Source organism: Arvicanthis niloticus, chromosome 9, assembly GCF_011762505.2.
Source record: "Arvicanthis niloticus isolate mArvNil1 chromosome 9, mArvNil1.pat.X, whole genome shotgun sequence".
Taxonomy (NCBI): domain Eukaryota; kingdom Metazoa; phylum Chordata; class Mammalia; order Rodentia; family Muridae; genus Arvicanthis; species Arvicanthis niloticus.
This window is the reverse complement of record NC_047666.1, coordinates 78307694-78324346: the sequence shown is the minus strand read 5'-3', so window position 1 is coordinate 78324346 and position 16653 is coordinate 78307694. Positions and strand designations below refer to the sequence as shown.

Sequence of the window (16653 nt, the reverse complement as noted above, 5' to 3'; positions counted from 1 at the left end):
TGTTTAAAATTGTATAAAGTTCAAAAATGGGCTTTACATATAGCAGATACTCAAAATAAACAGAAAAAAGAAACATTATTATCCATTACTTGCTATAATTTGGGACTGTGGAAACCTGAGGCACATCTGTTGCGTGGAGGGATTGGAAACAAGTTCTAGAGCTGCACAGAAGAGCCAAGCCATACAACCTATACAATTTTATGCCAGGTACCATGAGCACTCCCATATATTTCCTCGATATTGAAAAGAAACTTTGAATAACTGATCAAAATAGTCACAAAGCATCTTACCTGGACTCAGGCTTCTACAGCAAGTGTGGCATTGTTCAACCTGTACCTGCTCTGAGAGTCCCACTTTAAAGCTTCTCAGCTTTTTTTTTTTTTTTTTTTTTTTTTTTTTTTTTAGTTCAATGATGATTAACTATCTCTTTAGGTCACTCTCCTACACAAATAGGAAAAAAAGAAACTAGCAAAAAAAGACAGAATTTCAATTTGCTCCATGCACCTGTGTTTTAAAGATTGTATTAAAACTTCTCTGAATGTATACATTATCTTTTTATACATTGTATTATTCAAGTGCTAAAATAACAAGTTTTGTTTTAGAAGCAGCTTGAAGTTTTCATCTAGTTCTACTGGTCACACATTAGTATCTTTGAGAATATGAGCACAACATATTACCTGTGGCACTTAAATCTCTTCCAAAAAGTAAAGCACTCAGTGTAATTCTGAAAAAGAATCCAGGTCATTTCATGTCCAAAAGAACATTGACACCATTGATCATAACCTGGGTAGAGTTCTTAAAAAATATTTTATTTAATTATAAATTATTTTATTGTAATGATCTCAAAAATTTAAAACATCACACAGCTGTATTAAGAATGCCTCTGAAATACTCACTGTCACTGTATAGTTGTTGCCATGTATGAAGGCCAATGATTTTTGTATTGTTTTTAAATCCCGAGTCTCTGTTTTAGGTGTTGATCAGTCCTATGAGTTGACTAGTAGACTCCAGAGGGACTTAAATCATGCCATCTGCAAATAGAAATGATTTCACAGTTTCCTTTCCCAGTTTCTTTTCTTTAATGACCTCCACTTGCCCAATTTCTACAGCTAAGTCTTTGGCAAATATATTAAAAACAAGAAGGCAGAGTGAGCCTCTTTCTCTTGTGACTGATTATAGAGGAAACACTCTCAGTTTGTTTCCATTTAATTTAATATTGGCTCTAGGTTTTCTGTCTTTAACTTTTATTGTCCTGAGGCATACTTGATGTATTCCTGATGTCTAGAGGATGTTCATTCATAAGGGCATCACACTGAACTCTGCTAAACGTCATTTCAGCATTGAAATTATTGTAAATGAATGGAATAATTAATAAAAAATAAAAGAAAATACAGAATTTAAGACTAAAAAGAAATTATTCTGTATTTTCTAGCCTCAAGTTATTCATACTATGTATGACATTTATTGGTTTACATATGTTGAACCAACCTTGCCTTTGACCAAGGAAAGTAGTTTGGTCATAGTGTATAATCTTAATACACACCTGAATACAGTTTGCAAGTACTTTGTAGAGAGTTTTTGCATGTCTGTTCATCAAAAGACTTGATCTTTATTTTTCTTTTCTATAGTGCTATAACCTGGTTTTGGTATAAGGACAAAAATGAGATTATTCTATTTGTAAAATACATTTTCTCTATTAATCCTCTGTCAGATATTTGGTGGCAAATTTGCTCTCTATTTCTGTGGGCTCCCCTTCACCCAGTTGATTGTTTCTTTAGCTATGCTGAAGCTTTTTAGTTTTGTGAAGTCCTGATTGTCTATTGTTGGCCTTAAATGTTGGGCAAATGGAGTCCTATTCAGTAAGTTCCTCCACCCATTTTGGACAGAAACCAAATTTTTATTTATTATTGTGGCATTTGAACAGAAAAGTACTTTTCTTCTTACACTGGGTTTTAGACATTATATGTAGAGACATGTCTGGTTGTCACAGACATTATGCGGGTGTGTACTATTTTTTGTTGGTTTTTTCTTTGTTTACTTGTTCTCTTTACTTATTTTCACTTACTGCCCCCTCCCTATCATCTCCTCCCACAATTCTTCCCCTATCTCTCTCCCCTCCCCTGAGCAGATGGAGGCCCTCCTGATTGGCCCCCCACCCTGGTACTTCAGGTCTCTTCTAGACTAGTTACATCCTCTCCCACTGAGGCCAGAGAAGGCAACCCAGCTAGAACATACCACAGCTTTTGAGATAGCCACCTCACACTCACACACACAGGCACACACAGACACACACAGACACACACAGACACACACAGACACACACACACACACACACACACACACACACACACTCCAGTTGTTCTAGACACACATGAAGGTCAAGCTATACATCTGCTACATATGTGCAAGGAGGCCTAGGTCTGGTCATGTATTTTCTCGGGTTGATGGTTCAGTCTCTAAGAATCCCAAGGTTCCAAGTTTGTTGACTCTGTTGGTCTTCCTGTGGACTTACTATTCCCTCTGGGCCTGAAATTTTTTCTATTATTCTTCCACAAGGATTTACAAGCTCAATCCAGTATGTGGCTGTTGGTGTCTGCATCTGTCTGAGTCAGCTGCTGGGTGGAACCTCTCATAGGACAGACATGTTTATACTTGCAGATTACTCTCTGCAAGCATAGCAGAGTATCGTTAATTAGTGTCAGGGATTAGTGTTTGCCCACGGGATGGGTCTCAAGTTGGGCCAGTTATTTGTTGGCCATTTCCTCAGTCTCTGTTCCACACACAGTCCTTTTGTTTCTTGTAGACAGGATACATTTTGGGTAGAAAGTTTTGTGGGTGGGTTGGCGTACTTATTACTCTATGGGAGTTCCTGCCTGGCTACAGGAGGTGGCATCTTCAGATGCTATATCCCCAATGTTGTGACTCACTGCTAAGGACACTCCCAATGATTCTTGGGTATCTTCCTTATCCCAGGATTCTGAAACATCCTGAATATACCCACCTTGAAGTTTGGAACAAAACTGTTTATAAATCTATCCTAAAACCAAATAATCCCAATTTTATGAATTCACATTAAATCCCTCTGCACTAAAAGACAGGCAACTTCATTCTTTTCCTAGCAGGAAGCAGATTGCAGTTCCCAATAGCAGGGGACCTGGGAGCTGCTAGCAGTTTCTTTGATTCAAAGTTCCAGTGCTTGAGTCACTTGACTCATCCCAGTGTTAGTCAGTTACTCAAAAAAAAAAAAAAAAAAAAAAAAACCACTCTTGGCTTAATTTTTAGTGAATTCTTGCCCAACATTGGGCATCACCTGTAGAGGGAGGTACTAGAAAAGGAGTCCGATTGGTTCCATCCACATTCCCACTACTGCTGGCACCTGTCAGGTTCTGCCACCTCTGTCTCTAGCCACTCCTCACCTCCACCCCCAGCAGTGACCAGCTGTGTTCCCAGCTCTGTTTTGCTTGTCCCTGGAGTTGCTAGTTCCTTCACAGCCATAACCACCCAGTGGTCAGTGGACCCACCTCCAAGTAATGGAATAAAGTTAAACACTAAAGCTAAAAATTAACCAAACAAATGCATATGTCAGCAAATACTCAAATCACAAGATGTCCACACAGGTTAGTCAAGTTATCCCATATATCCTAACCTTTTCCTATGAACTCTGCCAAAGGCTGGTTAAAGCCACACTCATTAACATCTGCTTCCATCTCTGCTGCCTTTCTCATCACCTCAGCCTCCCTCTGCCCCATTCCCCCCACCCCCACCCGCCACCAGTTTCTCCCTGAAGTCCTATCTCTGCCTCTCTTAGCTATGACTACCTATCCAATCATAGGCCTCTCACTGCAAATAGATTTGGCAGGGAAATTTTTGCCACTCTCCCCATCCCTGTCAGTTGTCTAAGCAAGAATTCTCCAGGCAGCCAGAGGAGATGATGGAAGAGCATCAGTGTTGGGGTAAGACTTGGTATTACAATATTCAGGGTAAGGCTTTGGGCCTTACAAGATTTTTTGGGTTGCTGTAATAAAAGTTTACTTTTCTATGCTAGAAAAGTTTACTCACTCTGCTACTGTAGCTGACCTGCCCTCTAGTATCCTCTGAGGCCAGAAACCGCAGACTCTGGCACCCAGCACCACAGCCCCAAAACAACAAAGGATTAGGTAAATAGCCTTGTACTATTTTAAAGACTTCTTCTGAGGGTAAAAGACTGCAGGCTTAGGTAATTAACACCTGTAGCCTAACAGCAGAGGATTAGGCAAATAGCCTTTGTGTTATCTCAGCAGGAGCTGCTGGACCCTGACTTATGCTTGCTAGCCTGAGGTTGCAGGAAGAAAAAACACTTAGAGAAGTTATAATAGAGTTTATTACTAAGTGTAAAAAGTTTCCTATGAAGGCTATCTGAGGGGAAAGGTGGAAAGGAAAAGTGGGGAAAAGGAAAAAATTCTAACAAAGGAAAAATTCTAAGGGAAAAAATTCTAGGTAGAGAAAAAGGAAAGGAAAGGACGAACAGCTCCTAATGAACCACTACATCTAGGACTACTGTACTGCTCTGTCTTTGTCTTCAGTACTTATGCATCTTTCAGATTACACGGTCACATGGTACAAAGTTCATCACAAGTTCACACCAAATATCAAATCATAAATTGAAATAGAAGTTTACAACAGAGAATGTTTACATACATATCTATTAGGAATAATTATCTGGCTTCACATCCATCACCTGTCTAACTCCACAGGTTCACTGAAGAATTAAAACTATAAGACATTAGTGAAGTTTTGTATAGATTATCCCAGGCAATATTTTTTCTTCTGTCCTAGCACCTATAATAAATCATGAGTTTCCTTTTAGTGACCTTTGACTAATTGTTTTACCATATCTTGGAATGTTGTCTGAGCAGGAGACAGTCTGGTTACTATCTAAGGGCAATTAACTGATGACACTCAGGAGACCAGCAGAGTTCTCATTGCAGTTTTGACTATTAGAGAGGAACCTAATAGCAGTCCCACCATAAATGAGCTTCATTATCATTGATACAATTTTAGGAATTTTTATATAATCATCATTAAGACTTAAGAAGTCATCTATTTGTCTGTATAGCATCACTACAAGACAGTACATCTTCGTGGATCTGCAGAGATCTGCTCCAAAGGGGAGTGATATTGCTTAGTGATTGTTACATCTGTTTAAATAATAATAGGAAAAGCATATTAATAGCAGGAATCTTTCCTAAAATAAGTCCCCCACAGCCTTGCTAAATGAGGACTCATTTGTGGTAGATAATATAATACTCCAAGGCAAGCATTTCAGGATGATCACCTGCTAATTATTACCTTGTCCCATTATGGATCTTGACAGACATCATTGAGTGATTGTTTATGGTGGATTATAGAGTATCTTTGGGTATATGCCCAGGAGTGAAATAGCTGGGTCTTCAGGTAGAACTATTCCAAGTTTTCTGAGAAACTATCAAATTGACTTCAAAAGTGGTTTTATAAGTTTTCACTTCTAAACTAGCAATGGAAGAGTGTTCTTTTTGCTCCACATCCTTGCCAGCATGTGCTATCTTTTGAGGTATTGATCTTAGCATTTCTGATGCTTGTAAGATGAAAGCTCAAGGTTGCTTTGATTTGCATTTTCCTAATGATTAAGGACTTCAAACACCTCTTAAGGGCTTTTTGGCCATTCAGGATTCCTCTGTTGAAGAATTCTCTGTTTATCTCTGTACCCCATTTTTAAATTGGGTTATTTAGATTGTTTTTGTCTACCCTCTTGAGTTCTTTATAAAATTTGGATATTAGCCCTTTGTCAGATGGAAGGTTGGTGAAGATCCTTTACCAATCTTTTGGGTGCTATGATGATATGTATATGCTCAGCCCAGGGAGTGGCACTATTAGAAGGTGTGGCCCATTGGATTAGGAGTATGGGTGTGAGTTTTAAGACCCTCATCCTAGCTGCCTGGAAGCAGTATTCTGCTAGCAGCCTTCAGATGAAAATATATAACTCTCAGCTTCTCCTGCACCATGCCTGTCTGGACACTGGCATGATCCCACCTTGATGATAATGAACTGAACCTCTGAACCATAAGCTAGCCCCAATTAAATGCTGTCCTTATAAGAGTTGCTTTGGACATGGTGTCTGTTCACAGAAGTAAAACTCTAAGACAGGTGCCATTTTGTCCTATTGACATATTCCTTTGCCTAACAGAAGCTTTGCATTTTCATGAGGTTCCACTTATCAATTGTTGGTATTAGAGCCTTAGCCATTCTTATTCTGTTCAGGAAGTTTTTTCCAGTACCAGTGCTTTCAAGGCTATTTCCTATTTTTTTTTTTTTTTCTTCCATGAGATTTGGTGTATTTGGCTTTATGTTGAGGTCCTTGACCCACTTGGACTTGAATTTTGTGTGGGGTGATAAATCTGGATCTATTTTCATTCTTCTACATGTAGACACCTGGTTAGGCCAGTACCATTTGTTGAAGATGCTTTCCTTTTTTCTTTCTTTCTTTCTTTCTTCCTTCCTTTCTTTCTTTCTTTCTTTCTTTCTTTCTTTTATTTTTCATTATATAGTTTTTGATTCGTTAAGGAAAATTGAGTGTTCATAGGTGTCTAGGTTAATTTCTGGGTCTTTGATTTCATTCCATTGATCAACATGGCATGTTTTGTACCAATACCAGGCACTTTTTACCACTGTAGTATAGTTTGAGGTCAAGGATTGTTATTCTTCCCAAGGTTCTTTTATTGTTCAATATTGTTTAGTTATCCTGTTTTTTTTTTTTTTTCTATTTCCATGTGAAGTTGAGAATTGCTCTTTTAAGTCTATAAAAAATTATGTTGAAATGTTGATGTGGATTGCACTGAATCTGTATTGATTTTGGTCAGATGCCCATTTTTACCATGTTAATCCTACCTATCCATGAGCATGGGAGATCATTCCATTCTGATATTTTCTTTAGTTTCTTTCTTTAGAGATTTGAAATTCTTATTATACAGACATTTCCCTTGCTTGGTTAAAGGGACACAGAGATATTTTATATTATCTGTGACTGTTTGGAGCCGCAGTGCCAAGATGGCACGGACATCCTGTCCTCCCACTTGTAAACAACTGACTGCACAGGTGCAAAAGGCAAAAAGTGCGCCAAAGTCACTGCTCATCTCAGGGCGTAATATGGGGTGATAAATGAACAGCCAATCAGAAGTGAACACGCCACTCTAGGGTATATATAGCAGTGCCTTTCCCAGGCTTGGGGTCTTTTCCGCTTTTGCTGTTACAAGAAGTAAAGCCTCGTTTGTAGTAACTACCCAATCACTGCCTCCGTGTCCTTTTTCGCTGGCGAAGGGGACACGAGAGGCGCACGCAACATGTGACTATTGTAAAGGGTATTATTTCTCTACTTTCTTTCTAGGCCTCTTTATTATTTGTATAAAGAAGGGCTACTGATTTCTTGGAGTTAATTTTGAATCCAGCCAGTTTGTTGAAGATGTTTATCAGCTGTAGGTGTTCTCTGGTAGAATTTTTTTGGGTTGCTTATGTATACTATCATAGCATCCCCTTGATCTTTTTTAGTTTTTCTTATTGCTCTAGATAGAACTTGAAGTGCTTTATTGAATATATAGGAAAAGAGTTGGCAGCCTTTGTCTTGTCCCTGATTTTAGTGGAATTGCTTTAAGTTTCTCTCCATTTAACTTGATATTGGCTATTGGTTTCTGGACATTTCTTTGATTATATTAAGGTATGTACCTTGTATTTCTGATCTATGTAATAGTTTTTATGTGAAAAATGATAGGACTTTGTCAGGCTTTCTGAGCATCTAATGAAATGACCATGTAATCTTTTTTTTCTTTCAGTTTGTTTATAAGATGACTTACATTGATAGATTCTCATATATTGAACTATCCCTGCATGACTAGGATGAAGCCTACTTGATCATGATGGATAATGTTGCTTATGAGCTCCTAGATTTGGGTTGAAAGTATTTTATTCATTTTTATATCAATGTTCAAAAGAGAAATTGGACTAATTTTCCTCTTTCTTTGTTGAATTTGTTTGTGGTTTAGGTGTCAGAGTGACTATGACTCCATAGAATGAGTTTGGTAGTGTTCCTTCTTTTTCTATTTTGTGGAATAGTTTGAAGAGTATTAGTATTTACCCTTCTTTAAAAGTCTGGTAAGATTCTGCACTAAAACTGCATGGGCCTGGGCTCTGTGTTGTTTGTGAGATTTTAATGACTGCTTTTATTTCTTTGTGGGTTATAGGGCTGTTTATATAGTTCAGGTAAAATTGATTTAAACTGAGCTAGCAGGCTGCTCATGTCAGCTGGTCATGTCAGACTCAGATATTTAGAACTTATTACCACATACACAAATAAAGATATATACATAAACATAGATACAACTGATTTTAAAATTATCAGATAAGTTGGTTACTATACATGCCCAATAAAGCATGAACAGTTAAAAAATGAATCTACAAATGTATAAAAATGACTAACATGACTAGTTGTGACACCCAGGATTTCAATATTACAAGATCTATTTGTTTAATACAGCATACAAATGCTGAAATAAAAACATGAAAATGACTCAGCAATGCTTTAAACATTTGTGATCAAACTTTGAGGAAACAAAACAGAAGATTTCCCTTAACTTGATATAGGGTTTTATTGACTCAGTATAGAAGAGAACAGGCAATAATGACAGAGGAGACATGGTGGTGGAGTGGGAGGAGGCTGGTCACCTTGCATGCTTTGTCAGGAGGATCCAAGTGCTAGAAGACCAGAGGATGGTGTTCACATTTGTGGTGGAAATAATCATCAGAATTTTTTAGGGAAATAAATGAGCTGTAAGAATATACAACCTTAGCTTTCACTAAACATATTAAGATTTAATGCAGATTAGATTTTTCCCCCATAGGTATGTTTATCTTGGATTGCCTGCTGAACTAACAGGATCAAGTTTTCTCCCAGCCTTTTTTATTCTAATACTTATCAGAAAATTCCAATTCCCTGGTGAAATCGACACTTTAGAAACTGAATTACAGAGGTGAAGCTCATAGAGAAATAAGATGATTGCACAGATGTGCACACAAAGTTAAGAGTGAAGTAGAACTGAAAACTAATCTGTAATGAGTTTTCGACTGCCACGTCCAAGGCCATGAACAGAATGAATTTCACTTCCTTTGAATCATAAGACATAGTATAGCTTATTCTTAAGGGCCTCAAATATTGCTTTTACTCATTATAAAAGGATTTACTGATAGTATTTTCAGAGGTCTGGTGTAGTGCTTAAGATTTTCCCAGGGAGGACTTGTATTGCATCCTCCATACTGAACTTTAAAGCTGCCTTCATTATCAAACAGCATTTTCTCTTTTAACTCAATCAATGTAAGTGTGTTTCCCACACATCTTCAAATAGATTTGAGACTTTCTTATCCAAAAAGCACTATTTAAATACACTTTTATGCTGGAGGTATTGAGTGCTCAAAATATTCATTATGGTATTGCCTCATTAAAATATGACACATTAAAATGTGCCACATTTATTTAGATTTATTCTTTGTATGTGCAGATGCCTGCATATGTTGTTATCTATTGGGGATTGGGTAACTCTCCTTGTTTTAGTACAGTCACAATGCTTCTCAGATTAGACTTTTCCCTCATGTGTCATCCCCTGGCTTTAGTCTCTTTTTTTCTTTACTCCTGTCACACAGTTTATCTTTTAGTTCACACCACTGAAAACTTTAATCAGATTATTAAAAATCATGTAGCAAAAATGTTTGGAACTATTTTTTTCTTAGCAATTAAATGCTGGTCATTACACTCTTCCTTAAAATCAAGAATGGGTAAAACTAGTCTATTTAAAGGATCTTTGTAGAGATGGGCTGTATCTCAGTAAAATAGTGATTACATAATACATGTGAGACCCTGGGTTTAACCACAATGTAGAGTAAAGTACTGATAAATAAACTAAAAATGAAATAGAAATAAAGTATGACTGGGTACATTATCAGATGTTCTGAAAAGGCTAATTCTCGTATTTGGAGGGCTTCTTTGGTTCAGTGTTCACTCTATTCATGTGTCCACAGAGGACATGGCTATTAACTTTCAAAATCATCTTAGAGTCAAACCCTTAATACGAAACCAGCTAGAAGTTTTGGTGGAAACCACTATTTGCAACCAAGCCTGACCAGGTGCTTTGTAACCTCTGGGATCAACACTGTGAAAGGAAAAAACAAACTCTTGCAACTTGTCCTATGCATTCTAGTCTGGTATTGTGATATACACAGCCCACCACAAATAAACATTCATTGAAAAGTTTAGAAAAACATTAAGATTGAATTTTGCAATAGAATTGGAATTAATAAACTTGAAGATACAAATTAAAAAAAAAAAAACAAGTTTCAGTTATTTGAATGAGAAATGTTCCTCCTAGGTGTAGGTATTTTGATATTTGGTTTCCAGTTAATAGTTCTGCTTAGAAAGAATTAGGCTTGCATCATTAGTACAGTAGGTAAATCACTGGAGTGGCATTGAGAGTTAAAAGCCTTACCCTACTTCCAGTACACTCTCTGCATTGTGCTTTGGTTGATGATGTGAAATCTCAGCTTCCTGCTACAGTCACTATACCTTCTGCCTACTGTCATTCCACCTTGCTATGAGTGACTGGAGACATCAGTCAAACTATGTTGGGAGCCGACTTTAGTAGAAAGCAACTAGATCAACTTTGCAGCCATCTGGAACCATATACCCTGATGAATGACTTGGTTTTCAAAAGCCTATAACAGCTGAAGCACACTCTGATAAATATATTGTTTATCCCACATAGCTTGTTTTGCTGTTTAGTGACCTCAGCTGTATGCTGCACGTGGTAAAATGTTTTCACCTGTGTTCTCCTATTTGTGCTTATAAATACACAGGATTTCCTTGTAAAGGTGGTGGTGTAATAGTGGAGTAGAGTGGTATAGTGTGCGGTGTAGTGTGGTGTAGTAGTGGAGTAGAGTAGGAATTGTGTGTGTTGAAGACAGTAAAGGAGACTTGACTACAGATCCTCTGGTTTGTTTTCCATTCTTCGCGTTTCTCCTCCTTCTTCCCCCCACTCTCTCTCTCTTGCTAGACCCTGATCTATGGACAGAGTGGGCCACAATAGTTTTGGCGCCCAATGTGGGGCAGCGGGAACAAGAGACCCAGTGAGGGACATTACGGAAGAAGGATCTGTTGGTTGCCGCAGGAATCTGCCCCATCGAGAAAGGTAAGGAAAATGGGACAAGAAATTAGTCAACCTGAATCCAACTCTCTGTTTTGGTTTGCTTCAAGAAAGGTAATGAAAATGGGACAAGAAATTAGTCAGCCTGAATTCAACTCTCTGTTTTGGTTTTGTTTGCTGCTCACATGTGTTAATTTTCTGCTTTTGTTCTTGAATGCTGTCGTTTTTGTTCAAAATAAAAAGAAGCGTAAGTTAGAATCCAAAATACAACCAAAGGTTGATGACAATTTGTCAGAGCCAGATTGTGCTGACCAAGAGGAAGAGGAAGTTAAATGTTAAGACGCTGAAATGCCCTCTTTCTATGTGCCTCCACCTCCAAGTGCTCCCTCAATGAAGACAATAGTTGTAGATCCCATAAGGGAGTTACAGGAAAAATATCTGTTCTTAAACAACAAATAGAGCTAGAAAAAGAGTATCAGGACTAAATTAATCAGCTACAAAAATTAAAGACAGGAAAGATGTCTCAAGAGGTAAACTGTGAAAATCCCCTGGCTCCTTGTATTCCTCAACCAGGAGTCCAAAGACAGTCTCTGTCATCTAGTTTAAGATTAGCCACAGATCAGCCAGAGGAGGAAAATGCTGAGGCTTTTCCTGTATCAGAGACCAGAGACAATCAAGGGATTGCTTGGAGACATCACACAGGATTTAATTTTCAAATTATTAAGGAATTAAAAAATGTAGTATCACAATACGGTGCCACTGCTCCCTTTACTCTTACAATTTTAGAATCTGTGGCAGAGGAGTGGCTGACTCCTAGTGATTGGAATCCATTAGTGAGAGCAGTTCTTAGTGGTAGAGACTATTTAATTTGGAAATCAGAGTATCATGAGAATTGTAAAGAAACAGCTAGAAGAAACATTCAGGCAGGCAATGGTTGGTCCTTTGATGCCTTAGTAGGAGAAAGGCAATTTGCTTCTAGTGATAGCCAGGTGCAATATGACCCAGGTTTATATGCTCAAATTCAAAATGCAGCCATGAAGGCTTGGTGTAAACTCCCGGTAAAGGGAGACCCTGGTGCATCTTTAACAGCAGTCAGGCAAGTGCCTGATGAACAATTTTTTGACTTTGTTCATTGATTAATGACAACAGCAGGGAGGATTTTTGGCAATGCAGAGGCAGGTGTAGATTATGTGAAACAACTTGCATATGAAAATGCTAAGCCTGCCTGCCAAGCGGCCATTAGACCCTATAGGAAAAAGACAGACCTTACAGGGTATATCAGACTCTGTTCTGACATAGGTCCCTCTTATCAATAGGGCTTAGCTATGGCGGCTGCTATGCAAGGAAAATCTGTAAGAGATTTTTTGGTAAATAGAGACAGAAAGGCATGTTTTAAATGTGGTAAGCCTGGACACTTTGCAAGAGATTGCAGGGTAGAAAATGAGTTAATCCAGAGACAGCCCAGAAAATATCCTGGGCTCTGCCCACGTTGCAAATGTGGAAAGCATTGGGCTAATGATTGTAGGTCTGAACAAGACTCACAAGGTAACACCCTTTCCCATAATCAGGGAAATGGGAACAGGTGCCAGCTCCAGCCGAACCATTTTGGCTTATGTCCCTGAACCGACATAACCCAAAACAGGCTTATGGGGCAGTCAGTGTCCTACCAGCAAACACCAATCCCTTTCTGAACTCAGTCGAGCAACACCAGGAAGCGCAGGACTGGACATCAGTTCTGCCACCCACACAGTATTAACCCCAGAAATGAGACCTCGGGCCTTACTCACTGGACTGTTTGGACCAATCTATCCAAATGTGTTTGGCCTGATAGTGGGAAGAAGCAGTACTACTATGCAGGGACTACAAATTTTTCCTGGAGTTTTAGATAATGATTATCAGGGTGAGATTAAGGTAATGGCCCAGGCAATTCAGAATATAGTCACCATTCCTACAGGAAAGAGGATAGCTCAACTATTGTTACTTCCATTGTACCCTACTAATCACAAATATAAGAATCCTAAAAGAGGGAATCAAGGTTTTGGTTCCTCTAATGCATATTGGGTATAGCCTCACTGAAAAATTACAAGCTGCTCCGTTGATAGTGAAAAATCAATTTGAAAAAATTTAAAAACAGGGAATGGTATCCTACCAAGGGATCCTCCTGGAATATCCTTCATCATGCACTCTTTATTTTACATTTTTTAAATTTGGATTCTGAAGGAAAATCTGCTGCAGATAGATTCTGGCATCCTGATACCAAAAAGAATTTTGCAACAGTCCTCTGGAAAGACCCATTAACTGGAACCTGGAATGGGCCAGATCCAGTGCTTATCTGGGGAAGAGGTTCTGTTTGCATATATTCCCAAACTGCAGATGCTGCACGTTGGCTGCCAGAGAGACTGATTAAACAGATAGGCAACAATAACAAGTCCAGGGAGGAGAAACCCCCTGAGAAGCTTATTTTTTTCTTTGCAGGAAATATGAAGGAAACCTGAAGATGCTTCACAATTGCCTTCAAACTGGAATAGATCAAAAAGCAAACCTGACCTGAGAAGTTAACAGTGCTGAAGGAGACATCACCACCCATATCTCCAGGGTGGCTCTATTGGACTCTTGATTTCCTGACTTATGATTTAGTGGGGTACATTGTGTAAACCCACTACCGCAGTTATTATAATTGTTTTTTGGGTTTGAGATTGACTGAGCAGGAACAGAGATATCCTTAGTTGTTTTGTTAAGATCAAAGCTATGATCAGTTTTGTATTTCTGTGTCTTACTCTTAAAAAAGAGTGTTGCTTTTATACTGACTGTTCAGGCATTGCTAAGTCTCTTGTCTCTTGGGTTGATACGGTTCAACAAACTGATGGCTTTTGTACAGCAACAGATAGATGCTATTCAAATGAAACCCATACAGGTCTGCTATTACAGGCTGGAAGTAGGGGACTCTGAAACCTCTGTCATCAAGACTGATGAGGATTAACCCCTAACTTATGCGCTAAACCGGATAGTCAATGACAGGTAAGAGGACATACAGAGACCCTTGCCCCTAAAAGAAGGGAGGCCTCACCATCCTAAGACAGGAGTTCAACCAATGGCTGTTGAGTATCCAAGGACGGGAAAGGGAGGCTGCGGTCCTTTGTTCCAACCTAGGACAGGCACGGTTTCCGTAAGTTTTCCCAGCCTTCCCTTTTGAAAAAATTTAAAAAGGGGGGACCTGTTGGGAGCCGACTTTAGTAGAAAGTGGCTAGATCTACTTTGCAGCCATCTGGAACCATATATAACCCTGATGAAAGACTTGGTTTTCAAAAGCCTATAACAGCTGAAGCACACTCTGATAAATATATTGTTTATCCCACATAGCATGTTTTGCTGTTTAGTGACCTCAGCCGTATGCTGCACGTGGTAAAGTGTTTTCACCTGTGTTCTCCTGCTTGTGTTGATAAATACCCCAGATTTCCTTTCAATAAAGAGAGATGAGAGAGATGGATGAGAGACAAGAAGAGATGGGACGAGAATTAAGACCTGACCACACACCCTTTGTCTCCATTCTTCGAGTCGCTTGCCCCTCCAGCCCCACTCTCTCTTTCTTGACCAGAGCACTTAGCCCCAAAAGTGTTGAGGCAGAGTGAGGGTCTCAACAAAAATAAAAGCTTTTTTAAATATGTTACTATGTGGCTTGTTATCACAGTAGTAAAAAAGTAACTGATACCGAAGTCATCTTATTTTGTAACTGATAAAGTAAAAAGAGATTGTTTTTATGGAAAAACAAGCATTTTGTTTTAGACCTGTGGCTAAAGATAGTAGAATGAACAGAAAAAAATATATATTTATTATAAGTTTATAAAATGATAAATCATATATATATATAAATTAAATTTATACGATATAAAATGTTAAAATATATATAATATATAAAATATATAAACTGAAATAAATCCCTAAAGATCAGGGAAATGAAAGAGGATGGTAAAGGGTAAAGGTCATTATATTATATTTATTTATGTGCAGTTAAGTAAGAATATCTATAAGCTGGAACAGAATGAAGGTAAGTACAATTTCAATAGCTCTTTGTGGGAGCCAGATTATTTATGGGAGGGCTAAGGTGACAAATTCCTGTTACTTGAACTAAGGCCAATTTACCTCTAAGAGGGAAAATTGTACTTCATTCATGCTTCCAGAGGTCACACTCCATGATCACTTAGACTTGATTCTTTGGGCTTGTACCTGTGCAGCACTTTGGGGGAAGAAACTCACAGAAAGGAAGCTTCTGCCCTCATATTTGATGAGAAGTGAGGCAAAAAGTATCTGAGGGACCATGAGCCTAGTACTTCTTCCAAGGGCTTATTATCATTGAAGCAAATTTTCTCTCTAGGTTCTAACTCTTTATACTTCAACCCTCTGTAAAAAGCTGAAGACTAAGATTTTAACACATGGGATATTGGAGGATAGTCCAAACCTACACAACAACCGAAAAGAAAGTAGATAACCCATGTGAATGGCTTTCTGAAGTTATCTTCCAGATGTTATGATTTCCTGAATTAGTGAGCTTGTATTATAAAAGAAAAGTTTTGTGGAGATACAGAAATGGCTCAGCAGTTTATAGCATGTGCTGTTCGAGTTCAGGATCTCAGTTCAGTTTCCCTTACCTAGATTAAGAGTCTCACAAGCACCTGTGTCCCCAGCTTGGGTGATCTGATGCCTCTGACTTCCCAGGTGTGCCCATGGTTATGTTCAATGCATGGGACTCACCCTTATGAAAGAGGTCATCATTCAGTCTAAGAGCATAAGTTCTCCCTTGATACCTCTTGATGGGGAAAGCACTCTAGAAATCATAGGCATTAAAGTTATTGGGGAATTTTTAATGGTGACCACGACTTTTGGAGAAGTGGGTTACTCTCATCAGGGTCTGATCATTGTACAGTAGACAGATGTAGAGGAGAGGTAAAAGGAAGAGGAAGGAAGACCTTCCAGTGAATAAATTTTTCATTTAGCATTGTTATGTGTTTAAACTTGACAGACTACCTAATAGTTTCCACTGGTTGAGATATAATCCCAATGCAACCAACATTGCACAAAGCTAAAAGGTCAACTTCATAAACAAAGAAGTTGGAAAAATAAATGGAAAGGAAAGGAGAGGCAATAATTGTCTCTTAATGCCCATGACATGAAAATGAGCTTGTTAAGTTATCTTCTATCACATGGGTTTGTTAGCACAGTTGAGTTTACTACAGAGGAATCAGAGATGTTTACAGAATCAGAAGCTGTTGTGTCTGGGTCACTGTGAGAGAAAGCAGGATGGACAAAGGCCTGTACATTGGTCTTTCAATTTAATTTCTTTTATGTGCTTTAATTTTTCCTTAATACAAATAAACAGTATTAGGAACAATTTTTCATCAAGAAATATGTAAATTAAAAGCAAGATTAAGAATAAGTAGTGCTCTTTATAGAATAGGAAGAA

At 38.3% G+C, this 16653-nt stretch overlaps 1 protein-coding gene and 1 long non-coding RNA gene across 8 annotated transcripts in view; one reads left to right on the top strand and one right to left on the bottom strand.

The window, feature by feature from the left end:
• The window catches only part of LOC117715436 (solute carrier organic anion transporter family member 1B2-like), a 44923-nt gene extending 44556 nt beyond the window's left edge, over positions 1–367 (bottom strand). For 5 of the 6 annotated variants that reach the window (XR_013112716.1, XM_076940753.1, XM_076940751.1 and 2 more), the window contains exon 1: positions 291–367. The gene's annotated coding sequence lies outside the window, so the exon portion shown is untranslated. The remainder of the gene's footprint in view (positions 1–290) is intronic. The other variant, XM_034512245.2, reaches the window with a different exon arrangement.
• Positions 368–7211: 6844 nt separating this feature from the next.
• On the top strand, positions 7212–14862 carry LOC143443588 (uncharacterized). 2 transcript variants are annotated; one of them, XR_013112715.1, is made up of 3 exons: positions 7226–7726; positions 11106–11240; positions 13671–14862. It is a non-coding gene; the product is annotated as an uncharacterized LOC143443588 (long non-coding RNA). The 2 variants fall into 2 exon arrangements; XR_013112714.1 differs by having other exon boundaries at positions 7212–7726; positions 11106–14862.
• Positions 14863–16653: the final 1791 nt, after the last annotated feature.